The sequence below is a fragment of the Haliotis rufescens genome, unplaced genomic scaffold, assembly GCF_023055435.1.
Source record: "Haliotis rufescens isolate VD_foot unplaced genomic scaffold, xgHalRufe1.0.p SCAF_9, whole genome shotgun sequence".
Taxonomy (NCBI): domain Eukaryota; kingdom Metazoa; phylum Mollusca; class Gastropoda; order Lepetellida; family Haliotidae; genus Haliotis; species Haliotis rufescens.
In genome coordinates, this window is record NW_025964383.1 from 12,675,711 (window position 1) to 12,691,145 (window position 15,435).

Here is a 15,435-nt window from a genome sequence, read left to right on the forward strand (position 1 = left end):
TCATCGATCCCAATTGAGTGGATTGATGCTCATGATATCAATCACTGGATTGTCTGGTCCAGACTCGATTATTTACAGACCGCCGTCATATAGCTGGAATATTGCTGAGACTCGCCGTTAAACAACAAACCAACCAAACCAACCTACTTTTGTAAGTCAAGGCAAACCCAGTGTTAGAAATTGGCACTTAGTCCTATAGTCCTTGCCTAACTGCCCAATGGTAAAGGTATCATAAGGACTAGTAGAAATTTGCCCTTTTTAAGGGTTTTGCTATATGTTACCATTATAAGGACTAGTTTCTAACCCTGAAACCCTGCTAAATGCAACTCGTTCACAGCTCGGTTTGGAACAGTGGAACTCTGAGCAGTTAACTGCCATGTACCTTGAGACTTGACACAATCCATGTTCAGGAATACAACTTGAAAAATCTCACCTCCTTAAAGCAATTTCCTTGACAAGACTGCAGCCATAAATCACCTAGTGACGGCCTGACCGCATTGAAAATTGACCAAAATGGAGTACGACATCAAGTGACAACTAATCCGTTAAAAAGGATAATTGAATAACAGCAATGTCACAGCACAATGAAGTTAGTTAGAAAGGTCAAGTGATTATTTTGATTCTGGAGGATGTGAAACATTGCCCCTCCAGCTGAGCAAGGCTACTGTATCTCGCATCTCCACAAGCCCCAACTAGATGTCGGGGAATATTGATTCCAGTCTAATGCCTCCATTGATAAAAGTGGATGGGACACTTTCCTTGCAAAACTCACATGATCAATAGTAATTTATAAACCTCAAACTTTATCAAATTAGTTCATTGAAAGCTGACCAGTTGGAGCAGAACCTGATCGTAATGTTCAGAATTAACTGCACTGACATCTTGCATGAGAAGAACGAAATATTTTCAAGGCAGTAATCACATAAATTCAAAGAAATGACAAACAAAACTACTTATTTCCCATTTTTAATCTAATCCTATTATCTTCTTATTTTATGTATAAACCTAACTGTCACTAGGGCTGAAAAGATTACACTATCAGGCGAATACGATTCATATCATGGATTTAGGGTAACGAATACGAATATTCATTCACGAATACAATAACAAGTCAGCATTTGATGTATTATTTATGATATTCAGTGAAACAATAACAAAATAAATTTTGTTTGTTAATTATCAATTTATTATACAGTTATATACTGCACTTATCCAAGTACTAGTATCTGCTCAAATGTGACAATCACCAGAGATGAAAAATATTGTCAAATTAAATATAAAAGAGTCTTGTCTTTGAAGAAATCTATGCATTTAATATCAGTGATCTTAGGATTGTATCATTACCCCCCCCCCCCCCCCCCCCACCCCCCCAAACCCAACCCAACCCCCCACCCCCCCTCTTAATATAACATTTTGTCATGCCTCTCAAAAATACATGTAACATAACAAATGTCACTAAACAGACACAGTGTTCCAGAGAAGATGAATTTCTCTGTCTTTTTCAAATTTGAAATTTCTAGGAACACATAATGCCATTTAGGAAGTGGTCAAATGTAACAAATGGTATATTTGAGATAACACTTTCTTAGTAAAGTACAGATTCTACTTTTTGGGTTGAGTCCCAGTACAGGATTCGAACCCACACTGCCAAAGTGAGGCACCTAATCCCAGCACACAAAGTCAGCGATCTAACCAAAAAGGTACCGTATTTGACGTAATAAGCACCCTGAGCACTCTCAAAATTAGAAATAGGGGCCTCTTATTAGAATATTATTTTGGTGGAAGAAACATAGTTGAAAGATAAATTTCATGGTTTATGCTGACAGCCTGAAATGTTTATATACGAAAGATATATTATTCAAGAATTGAATTGCCCATAATTAAAGGTGCATATAACACGGTGCGTATTATACGCGAATAAATAAGTCTTGTGTACATTGATCAATTGGAACGGGTGCTAATTGGGATTGTTCACTAGCCAATATGCTAGCAATTATCGCCGTAGGCGCTTATTAGAGCGGGGTGCTTATTACGTCGAATACGGTACTTGAATTTCTACAATACATAAGCAGAACTCACTGACATGGAATACAAGAACTTGTGTTTCCGGTCAATGAACATCTTCTCAATTGCAAGTCTGATTGATAACAATGGTAACTGGTCGTTCAGTAAACTCTATAAAAAAAATATCTATCTGAAAATTTCATTTTTTTCTCCATACCTACATTCAACAATATTTTCTTAAGCAGAATTAAGTTACCTTAAAAAAATGCTTTTGGTTTTGTTTCCCTAATGTTTGGTAATGTATTATCAACAAAGATTGATCAAAGGAGATTTATCCCTCTGTGATTTTCCCAACTGATGTTTCCCATGTTTCTAGAACAGAACAAGCAACAAGCAACCACTGACAAGACTGCCCGCCCACAACACCTACATACCTTGCTGTGGGAGTCCCAGTTACAGACACTGCTCTCTGTACAACTGCTTACATGTAGAAAACAGGATACTACTGGTCTCACAACAGGAGCCAGAACACGGAAGCTCAGAGCAGTATCCGGGAGATACCACAAGTAGCTGAGATTAACAGGCAGTGATAAAGGTAAACACTCCTTGCTGCAGGAAATGGTGGGGTGAGAGTATACATGTAGACTTGATACAGGTCTCCTATCATGTTGCAGATTAACACACAGAGAAACAGCATTTGTAGACTTGACACAGGTTTCCTATCTTGTGTTACAGATTAACACAGACATCATTGGTAGACTTGATACCGGAATATTATCAGGGGACTAATATGTAGACTTGATACAGGTCTCCTATCATGTTGCAGATTAACACACAGAGAAACATCATTTGTAGACTTGATACAGGAATAGTATCAGGGGACTAATATGTAGACTTGATACAGGTTTCCTATCTTGTGTTACAGATTAACACAGACATAATTGGTAGACATGATACCGGAATATTATCAGGGGACTAATATGTAGACTTGATACAGGTCTCCTATCATGTTACAGATTAACACCCAGAGAAACAGCATTGGCAGACTTGATACAGGTCTCCTATCATGTTACAGATTAACACAGACATCATTGGTAGACTTGCTACCGGAAAATTATCAGGGGACTAATATGTAGACTTGATACAGGTCTCCTATCATGTTACAGATTAACACAGACATCACTGGTAGACTTGATACCGGAATATTATCAGGGGACTAATATGTAGACTTGATACAGGTCTCCTATCATGTTGCAGATTAACACACAGAGAAACATCGTTTGTAGAATTGATACAGGAATAGTATCAGGGGAATAATATGTAGACTTGATACAGGTCTGACATCAAGTGTTACAGCCAGATTTACAGAAAATCTCACACAATACAGTGATTATAACATGATTATGATGACCTAACGCAGATCGCCTATCATTTGTCACATATTAGCAGTTTCAAGAGACAGATCAATGATCATAATGATACTCAATGTAGACTTGATACAGGTTTTACTATCAACACAGGAAGAAACAGTTTTGGGGGAGTCACATGTATACAGACTTGGTACAGGTCTCCTGTGCTACAAAGATTTCACAGATCACCTTATAACCATACACATCAAATATCATGATTGTCGAGTAATGTTAGATTTTTCTCCCTGTTATGGCAAACTTCAATCCTACATTTAGAAGGTGGATATAGAGACTTGTCGAGCACCATCAGCGATCTTACTTCAGTGGTGCCAGCTACATACGTTAGGATCTGTTGTCACCCATGTGAGCCTCAGTTTTGGGGGAGTCACATGTATACAGACTTGGTACAGGTCTCCTGTGCTACAAAGATTTCACAGATCACCTTATAACCATACACATCAAATATCATGATTGTCGAGTAATGTTAGATTTTTCTCCCTGTTATGGCAAACTTCAATCCTACATTTAGAAGGTGGATATAGAGACTTGTCGAGCACCATCAGCGATCTTACATCAGTGGTGCCAGCTACATACGTGTTAGGATCTGTTGTCACCCATGAGTGCCTCAGTCTCGCTCAAGTCACGATGGGGTGGCTCATCCCACAGTGTCATTTGATGTTCAGCTCCTGGCAAACAACTTGGAAATCTCACTTCTTGACATAAAACATTAATACCTATCACATCCAACAAACTGACATTATTGATTTAGCGAGGTCCTTCTGTTGAGGAGTTTCCCTTATCAGTGCTTTCAAATCTGTGTGGGTAACAATCACACTAGCATCCTGAGGACTTAATCACCTTGCCTCTTGTACATATATACACCACCGATCATTTGGGACCCGGTTTCATGGTTGTCATGGTGCAGTCAGAAACAGAATATTTTTTCTGCCAGATCTGTAAGAATTCTTTTTCTAAAACTCAAAGCACAATTTCTCTAAGGGTATACAGGAAACAGTCTTGTTGTAAAATATGAGTCAACCATTTTTTCTGGCATCTTTGGAAAAAGTTATTGTTTCAAATGGACAGTCCCTTATGTGTCAATACTCTCTACATACAAACACACACCTCCAACCGCCTTTGGGTCCAGTAGATAGAGAATATGCCCAGAGAGTGGAAAGGTGGGGGGTTCGATCCTCATCCTGATCATACAGAAAGACATTAAAAGATGGTACTGGTTGAAACCCTGCAGGGACTCCGCATTAAGGGGATAAAACAAATGTGTCTGAAAGGAGTATTCTGGTTAAAGTGCAGCATGGTATCTCAGTGGGCTAGCACTTTAAAACTGGCCTTAGTCTGGATTAGTACAAGCAGACACACAAATGCACATGCACACACACACATCCCTATATAAGTGTAATAATCCTGAACGCAACCTTAGTCCCCATTTCACCTCACACACACTTTTCCCCACGCTGCCTGCAGCTGCAAGTCTGCCTGTTTAAAGGGCAAACGTGAAACATCCCACATGTTGCAACCAGGAACAGGTTGTCCCAGCTAGGTCGTAGAGGTCATATCATTTATATTCCAGGAAAGAAGGCTTGGTTTTGATGCATAACACTTATTTACCTACTGTCTTGTCACTCTACATAACCTGCATATCCCAACACATTGTCATAATGTATGACTGCCATATTGCCTTTATATCAGGGAGCTTTGTTGTAACATGTATGACTGCCATATTGCCTGTATATCAGGGAGCTTTGTTGTAACATATATGACTGCCATATTGCCTGTATATCAGGGAGCTTTGTTGTAACATATATGACTGCCATATTGCCTTTATATCAGGGAGCTTTGTTGTAACATATATGACTGCCATATTGCCTTTATATCAGGAAGCTTTGTTGTAACATATATGACTGCCATATTCCCTTTATATCAGGGAGCTTTGTTGTAACATATATGACTGCCATATTGCCTTTATATCAGGGAGCTTTGTTGTAACATATATGACTGCCATATTGCCTTTATATCAGGGAGCTTTGTCGTAACATATATGACTGCCATATTGCCTTTATATCAGGGAGCTTTGTTGTAACATATATGACTGCCATATTCCCTTTATATCAGGAAGCTTTGTTGTAACATATATGACTGCCATATTCCCTTTATATCACAGGAAATCTTGTTATAACATATATAACTACCATATTCCCTGTTATATCACAGGAAATCTTGTTATAACATATATAACTACCATATTCCCATTATATCACAGGAAGCTTTGTTATAACATATATAACTACCATATTCCCTGTCATGTCACAGGAAATCTTGTTATAACATATATGACTGCCATATTCCCGTTATATCACAGGAAATCTTGTTATAACATATATAACTACCATATTCCCTGTCATGTCACAGGAAATCTTGTAATAACATATATGACTGCCATATTGCCTGTATATATTGTTGTTTAATGCTGCACACAGCAATATTCCAGCCATATGACTGCAGTCTGTAAACAATCAAATCTGGACCAGACAATCCAGTGATTGATATATCGATTAATGAGCATTGATTCACTCACTTGGGATAACAATGACATGGATCAACCTAGTCAGCGAGTTTGATCGCCTGATCCCTGGGTAGTCGCCTCTGACTATATATTACATGACTGCCACATGATGAAGTGAATGAAATTCAAAGTCTGTTTTCATATGAAACTATATATGTCATCCCCATTCTCCCTGTCATGATACAAAAAGTCTTTCTCATGTCCAGACAATATGACTGTGATACACTCTACCACAACACAGGATAACTCATATTCATTCCTAAAAAAATATGTCCTTTTTTTCTCACACAAAGTCAAACACCGTTGTGTTGAACTTACGGTTGTCTCGAAAAAAACAACTTGATCCCTGCCAATTCAATTTTTATTCATCATTTTTCGGTTGTGTCGAATCCGAAAGCTCAAAGTATTTAAATAGGTTTCTTCAACTTCGACACATTAGTGTTTGACTGTATTCCAGATATTCCCTTTTGTATGACATATATCACCACTTCATTCCCTGTGGTAATGCAAGAAGGTTTTGTTCACCTCTGTTTACTTGTTTATTACCTATATCATGAATCACTGTCATCAATTAGGGAAGGGTATTGGAGGTTTAAAGTGTTTCACAATATTTGCAATGCACAGGGCCGTATTGCGATACGCATCACGCTATATTGTATAATTATAAATTTTTAATTCAGAAGCAATCTGATACATTAATGTATGAACTGAAGATCATAAATGGAACAAAACAAGATGCTGGTACAACTAATTGTTTACAAATTCAATAAATACACAGACATCGTGAGGCCCCGGATGCTTACTCCTGGGCAGCGAAGGTATTTGGCAAGTAAATAATATTAAACATGTGACAAAAATCGCTTTCTGAAATCACATGATATATCGAGTATGAAAAATTAATATTGTGATACGTATCATGGTAAGAATGAATCTCAATTCACCGATTCACCTGTAATACTGCACACCCACATGAGTTTATCATTACACTAGCAGAGCTCCAGATAAGCTGCGTATCTGCGTTATATACCCATCAGAAATGCAGAAATATGCAGTAAAATAAAATCCAAGTGTATCAAATATGCAACGAAAATTAGAGATAAGCTACAAAAATAAAACTTGTGCGTATCATCATAATATTGTGAAGTAACCCTGCGTATTCGATTAGCAAATCAGCAACTTATTTTGAAATTATAAACGGGCATTCCGTCAACCTTGCCAAACTCCACGATGACAGTTACATCATGATCATTTGACATCACACTTTCTTGTGGAAGTATCGTGGTATTTTTGAGTCCTATAAAGCTCTCGAACCCACACGACACAAGTTTGCAGGGACTAGATGAATAGTGTTTTTAAATATTTAACTTGAATACCCACATGTGTAAAAACTAGTGGGTAACAGAAATTTGAATACCCAGATAGAATTACTGATACCCAATGATTTTAAAATGCATGGGTACAATACCCACAACACCAAAAGCTTATCTGGAGCTCTGACTTGTCAAGCCAAACTCACACTTGTATACAGGAATTAGGGCTGGGGCAAGTCCAAATTTACTACCCGGGTACCCACCCCCTTTTACACAACCCTCCCCGGATACCCACTGTAGGTCTCAAGAGATGGGTAAAAAATGTCGGATTCAGAATTTTTTACCATAGTCCTGGCAAAACGTATTTAGATACATGTATTAAACAATCTGGTCATTCATACACTGAAGTTGACTTAGTTATATCTTTATTCAACCATATAAAGTTCAGAAGGAACGGGTGCACAGTCAGAAAGAAATGAGAACATTAGTGACTTGTAGTGTAACCATAGAGTTCTAGATAATTTTTGTCATTAAACAATATATCACGTGACTAACCAACCCACTCAGTACCCACCCGACCCGGGTACCCGATTTACCCGTCCCAGCCCTAACAGGAATCTGCATATTTTCTTATACTAACAATTTGAAATTAAAACAGGATAAAGATAACATGATTTCTTCTATTACCTATAATAATCAGGGACCTATGTTGAAGACACTCCTCACACGTATCACAAATACAACAGTTGTAAATGAATTCATGATGCAGGCTAGGGCTTGGACGAGTCAAAATTTACTACCCGGGTACCCATCATCCTATTACCCGACCCTACCCGGATACCCGCTGTAGATATCTAGAGATAAGTACAAACTGCCGATTTGGAAAAGTGTGACCGTAGCTCTTGCGAAATGTATTTAGATACACATGTAAAACGATCTGGTCATGCATACCCTGAAGTTTACTGCATGAAGTTTTATCTTAAATCAAATATATAAAAGTCAGAAGGAATGGCTGCATAGTCAGAACAAAATGGAAACATTAGTTACTCGTAGTGTAACCATGGGTTTTAGATAATTTTTGTCATTAAACAATAATATCACGTGACGGGTCCGGGTAGTCCGGTGGGTAACCGTGTCTTACTCAGGACCCACTCGACCCGAGTACCCGAGTTACCCATCCCAGCCCTAATGCAGACAGCTGTGTATCGTAGTGCAATATGACTGAAAGGTTACACCCAAAACCATCAATATTCATTTAAAGAAAACCAACATGTTGCTTCATGTAGCATGTGAAATTCAAGCAAGCTTGAAAAGAAGTTCCTAATGGCATGTACTTCAGCATTGTCCAAACAAACTTTTCACTTAAGTCTGTAATTTCAGCATCTGTTGTGGTGTTTTCACTTCATGCTGCCCCAACATAAACCACGGAAACATGCATCCCTTGAACACAAGTGATAACCCAGGTTAGCTTAAATATCACTTAACACTAACCCATGTCCACATACCATATTCGACGTATTAAGCGCCCCGCTCTAATAAGCGCCCACGGCGACATTTGCTAGGATATTGGCTAGTGAACAATCCCAATTAGCACCCCTTCCGATTGATCAATGTACACAAGACTTATTTATTCGCGTATAATACGCACTCGTGTGTTATATGCACTCTTAATTATGGGCATTTAATTCTGGAAAAATATATCTGTCGTACATAAACATTTCAGGCTGTCAGCATAAACCACGAAATATATCTTTCAACTCTTTTTTTTCACCAAAATAACATTCTAATAGGAGCCCCCTTTTTCTAATTTTGAGAGCGCCCTGGGCGCTTATTACGTTGAATACGGTAATGGGCGTATTTCATTGGAAATTGAGGGCCCAGCCTCCCCACAGCACATACACACATGCAGCAATGTGCACTGATAATATAGACGTTATTTATGTTGTCTGCTACTGCAGATGGTTTCCCCTGGCTGGACTTGCAATAACATGCTCCTGTTCTAAATATCCACTAGGCTAGTGTGAAAACATGTCAGTGACCATGCTAAATCTTTTCATGGTAACATCAAGCCCATGAGCTTTACAATCTTGAGACAAACAGTATTCATAACGTCACCTGCAGGTTGACATGTTCTAGGGTTTAGCAAGAAGCGCATGTCAAACTCACCAGCGAACAAATTATCCCCAGCCTCTTTAAAAATTAATACAGCTAAACCATTAAACTTAGATACATTTTCTTGCTCAAGGAATATACTGTTAATTGCGTTCTGCCAATATTTTATATATGCCACTATGTAAATAGATGAACTCCAGATAGAATAAATTAAAACATTAAAAGTGTTTTGTTGATAAACACCACGCCATCAGTAAGGCAACAGAATGATTTCCATTACAATTCTGTTGTGTTCTGCATATCTAACTCAAATTGACATTGCTGATTTCAAGCCAATAACAAATACCGTATTCGACGTAATAAGCGCCCGGGGCGCTCTCAAAATTGGAAATCGTGGGCTCTTATTAGAATATAGTTTTGGTGAGAACAAAAACAGAGTTGAAAAATTGTAAATTTCGTAGTTTATGCTGACAGCCTGACATGATACAAAAGAAAATTATGTGTGTATCATTCACAACAGATATATTTTCCAGAATTTAATTGCCCACAATTAAGGGTTCATATATAACACACGAGTGCGTATTATACACGAATCAATAAATCTTGTGTACATTGATCAATCGGAAGGGGTGCTAATCATGCTAATTGGGATTGTTCACTAGCAAATATATTAGCAAATATCACCATGGGCGCTTATTAGAGCGGGGCGCTTATTACCTCGAATACGGTAGATTACTCACTGGAATATAACATGCAGCTGAGTATTGATAGGAATTTGCCTCAAAACGAAATATGTCACTGTAAAAATGAAAAATGAGAAATTTTATTCAACATCCAATAAAAATCATTCACATTTTGTCGTTCAGAGATTGAAAGCCCAAATTGTCAGGAAAATGTACTTGACAATAAATAAGGGATAGATTTTCACTGTCAGTTTAACAAAGCTCACTGGTTTGTCAAGTAGGGTCAATTGTGATTTTCTAAAACGGAAGCTACATGTCCTGATACATGGTTCACATAAGTCTGCTAGTCAAAGACTAGTCAAGTCAGGAAGTACTAGTCATATTTCCTTGTGGACTACCCCTATCACCATCACGTGGATGGAAACTAGGGCTGGGACGAGTCCACATTTACTACCCGGGTACCCACCCACCTATTACCCGACCCTACCCGGGTACCCGCTGTAGGTCTCAAGAGATAGGTACAAAATGTCCGATTGGGAATAGTTTGACTGTAGCCCGGGACAAAATGTATTCAGATACACGTTTGAACGATTTGTTCAGGCAAACACTGAAGTTGACTGAAGTATATCTTTTTTCAAACATATAAACGTCTGGGTGCATTGTCAGAAAGAAATACAAACATTAGTGACTTGCGGTGTAACGATATAGTTCAAGATCATTTTTGTCATTCAACAATATCACATGACCAACCACAGGTCCGGGTAGTTCTGTGGGTACCCAGGTCCTTCTCAGTACCCACCCGACTCGAGTACCCAAGTTACCCGTCCCAGCCCTAATGGAAACACTACAGCAGATTGGAGAAAGATGTTTCTGGTTAGAGCATACCGCCTGTCATTGCATGACATAGCAATCCATTATTTCAGTATTAGTCAAACACTGTTGCGTCACAGTTGAAGGGACCTTTGTTAATATTCCACGTCATCAGAGGTTCAACACAACCGTTATATAATGAATAAAGAGGGAATACACAGGGACAAAGTTTTTACTTCGAGACATCTGTAACTTCAACACATCAAAGTTTGACACAATGGTGTTTGACTCGTTGTAAATGTTGGTTTGTTGTTTAACGCTGTACTCAGCAATGTTCCAGTGGTCCGTAAATAATCAAGTCTTGGCAAGGAAATTCAGTGATTGACATCATGAGCATCGATCTTCAAATTGAGATACAATGACATGCCTCAACCAAGTCAGTGAACATGACCAACTGATCCCGTGTGTCGTCTCGTACGACAAGCATGGTTGCTGAAAAAAAATTCTTAGCTGGATTTTCACGGGTTCTGGTGAAAGAGAATCCACAATAGCTTAGGCCCTACCAGAAAACTCACACAAACATTAGCCGTGATGTATATTATTGTAATATTTCATATGTTTATCTGATGGCTCAACCAGAGCACATAAAGTGGTTGAGTTCACGTGGATACCTTCTATGGATATAGAAACAGTTTCTACACAAACGTCAGCTTGATACAACTGACACTTCCACTTTCAATAAACAATTTCATCAAGTCGTGTTGTTCATTGCGTTTCTTCCGCGATTTGGTAGCCAGAGCGTCAGAGCGCGTCGTAAATACCACTGCTGATTAATTACTACAGCCTAATTAAACTGTCACTGACTCTTACCTGTTAATTAAAGCACAAATTCCGGTAGATGCCTCCGTATTTCACGTTCTCATCGCCCATCAGCCATATTATCGGTACAGATAATGCTAGTAGTACAACTTACTACAGACAGCTTGACGCTAGGGGGCGTCTGTTGAGATGAACTATTTTTTTAGAATAATTGAAATGGCTACGCAGGAATTACGGTTCATTGTTCAACAGTGAATTAAATTTTAATTACCGAGACGTGGCGAGCATTTTCTTCTACATTCTCTACATGAATATATAGTATGTAATAGTTTAGATATAGAGAATCTCATCCGAGTGTCTTTTGATTCCGAGGATTTTTGCCACTTTTATCAACGAGTGTTGATATATTTGATATCAAAAGACACTCGGGTGAGATTATATTTATCATCCATCATTCTTCCAGCTTTTTCAATTTGTAGACAGTAATTAGCAGTGTCTTCAGTGTAAAAAGTACTGCTAACAGCTTACAGGTAACCAATGACGTCACAATGGTCTGCAAAGCATTGTGATGCAATTTCATTGCAGCGATATCTACAGTATAGATATCGCTTGATCTCACCCAAGCGATATCTCCTGTGGGAGCCAGTTTTGGATGAAAAATTTCTTTAAAGGTATATAAATCTTTAAGACTTGATTTCAAAATATGTGCTTTGTTTCTATGTTAGTGTGTACATTTTAGCACCCATCAAACTAACATCATTACCACACATCGAAAAATAGTTTCATGGTTTGTTTGCTGTGTTTCCCAGTAGTCAGCAAACTTTCAGCCCAATAACAACGCGGCCTGTTAGTAAGTCCGGACGCGACAAACCAGTGTCGGAGAGCGCAAAGCATAAACCCCCGTCTGGGTACGATGACATGTGTGTTTATTAGTCAGGACAAACAACGGTTTATAGTGCCAACCCACTGAGATATCATGCCGCAGTTTCAACATTGACACCCCACTCAGACACCGTATACTGACACCGAGTCGGCCAGTCATTGTTTTATCCCCAATACCGAGCACCAGGCATGTGCCATTTCCAACGTATTTGGGTATGACACGGGATCGAAACACAGTATTTGTATGGCCTCCCTGCACAGGCCTTCCACCCCTTCGGGCAGACGCTCTACCCTTGGACCACACGTGCCCGTTAATGAGCAATTGTAACTGTTAATTCTTAATATGTTGATGTCAACTGAAAATCATATAACACGCACAGAAGCGCGCACGCACGCACGCACGCACACATTGCCTGGATTGTTTCAATAGATGAGATGACATGCATCAAGCAAGTCAGCGAGCCTGACCACCCGATCCCACCAGTCGCCTTTTACGGAAAGCATGGCCCCGGGTTGCTGAAGACCTATTCTAACCCTGATCTCCTTGGGTCACATCCCTATGTGAAGTACGTGGGTAGCAGATATGAAGGCTGGTCGTCATTTCTTCTTTATTGTGAGTGAGTGAGTGAGTGAGTATGGTTTTACGCCGCTTTTAGCAAAATTCCAGCAATATCACGGCGGGGGACACCAGAAATGGGCTTCACACATAGTACCCATGTCGGGAATCGAACCCGGGTCTTCGGCGTGACGAGCGAACGCTTTAACCACTAGGCTACCCGACCGCCCCTCTTTATTGTGATGTGCTTTAAGTTTTGCATCAAGTCATCAACACTCTATCTTTTGAGTTGTATGATTGGCATTTCTTAGAAGTTGACGAATCACAAAGTAGACACAATTTATGGACAACAACTACTTTATTTTATTGTAAAATACAATTTTATTGTAATAAAGAGGTTGTTATCCATAAATTGTGTCTATTTCACACTCTATCTGTCATAGTAACATTCACTATCAAATGGAATTAAACGCACGAGAGATGATCATCATACTCAAATATGACGTCGTTGTCAAGATGGCGGTGAGATTTATCGTTTTTTCTGCAAGGTATTAGCAAACAGAGCTATAAAACTCTACTTGTCAAATTCTGAAGATATCGGCTTTGTCACTCGCCACCACGCAATGTATATCCGTACTTCAGCTGACGCCTTCACGACAGCCTACAATACCACAGCTAGTTGTGAGGATAGTAGCAAGGTCTTCGATCTCCAGGAACATTTCTTCTGCTGTTCTTGAGGGAGTGTACATATTTGGCAAGCGGCAGTCCGCACACACAGATACTGCGCAGTTCAAATCTATAACTAATACTAAGAGCGCCCCACTTCACGCAGCCGGGAGTAGGCTTGATTAAATTCTGCCTTTCAAATGCATTTTATTCCAACGTTGATAGCTATACGCTCAGCGGTTCACACTAAAAACTGATAGGACTTTCTGGTGTAAGTTTATACCTCTAGGAAAAACTGGTTTCGAATGACAGGTTGAGATATTCAGACGGGAAAGATAATAATTAATAACAGCCTCAAATGATATTTGGGATTAAAATCGCCCTGCTTTTGAATAGTATTAATTAATTTGTCTTCTGAAGAATGACGTCATGTACGTTTTGAGATAAAAGTAAAAAGAGAAGTTTTCAATTTCACGTGATAGACATAGATCCATGTAAAGTAGGCTAAACTGAAGATTATACTATTATGATCGTCATTAGCTAAGATTTCACAGTACTTAAATTACAATTTTAAAATGGTGCTAAAATGATAATTTGATGCTATGTTTGGGATCAAAAGTAGGCCCTATTCCTTTTTCTTCTCGTTTGAGAACTTGGATCTGTGTTTTAATCAAACGTAGGGTTGGGATACCGTACGTAATTCCTCGAATAAACGCTATATGAGGTCATGTTTTAAAATAATATTTGGGTAGGTTATTAGAGGGCGTTGTTTTAGACAGGCATTTGTTCGGGGCAGGTCATTATATATTTCAGAGAGGCGTTTTCACCAGTTTTTATGTTCAATTCTGTTTCAATATCTCATCTCTATTCTCCAAGTTTTAAGAAAACATATTTTAACATGCAGACGTTTATTTTTTAGTTGCGACGATGCTCCCGGAGTTATTCAAGATGGTGTGTACTTCTTTCGGTGACTCAATAATTAGGGTAGGATTTACGGTACTATAACTGGTGTGTGTGTGTGTGTGTGTGTGTGTGTGTGTGTGTGTGTGTGTGTGTGTGTGTGTGTGTGTGTGTGTGTGTGTGTGTGTGTGAAGGTGTCAGTTTATGTTATTAATGATGTTATGTATAAAGATTGCGTGAACCATATGGCACGTGCTTATTACCGAATACTGTTGAAACTTTTCTAAAATAAAAGAATTAAAAACCTGAAGACTGACAAACAAATGACATATATGATTTTACCCACAACACATTTGGCTGAAAGGAACGTAATACGCACTCTCTACGCTCATACCTTGAACGTAATACACACTCACTCCACTCATACCTTGAACGTAATACACACTCGCCCCACTCATACCTTGAACGTAATACACACTCGCCCCACTCATACCTTGAACGTAATACACACTCACCCAACTCATACCTTGAACGTAATACACACTCACCCAACTCATACCTTGAACGTAATACACACTCACCCCAATCATACCTTTAACGTCATACACACTCGCCCCACTCATACCTTGAACGTAATACACACTCGCCCCACTCATACCTTGAACGTAATGCACACTCACCCCACTCATACCTTGAACGTAAT

General features: G+C 39.0%; 1 protein-coding gene across 2 annotated transcripts in view; it reads right to left on the bottom strand.

The window, feature by feature from the left end:
• Positions 1–11,892, bottom strand: part of LOC124112475 (peptide methionine sulfoxide reductase MsrB-like) — a 53,589-nt gene extending 41,697 nt beyond the window's left edge. Inside the window, exon 1 of one of the 2 annotated variants that reach the window (XM_046472609.2) lies at positions 11,780–11,892. The gene's annotated coding sequence lies outside the window, so the exon portion shown is untranslated. Of the gene's footprint in view, positions 1–2,438; positions 2,577–11,779 lie in introns of those variants that run through there. The other variant, XM_046472610.2, reaches the window with a different exon arrangement.
• Positions 11,893–15,435: the final 3,543 nt, after the last annotated feature.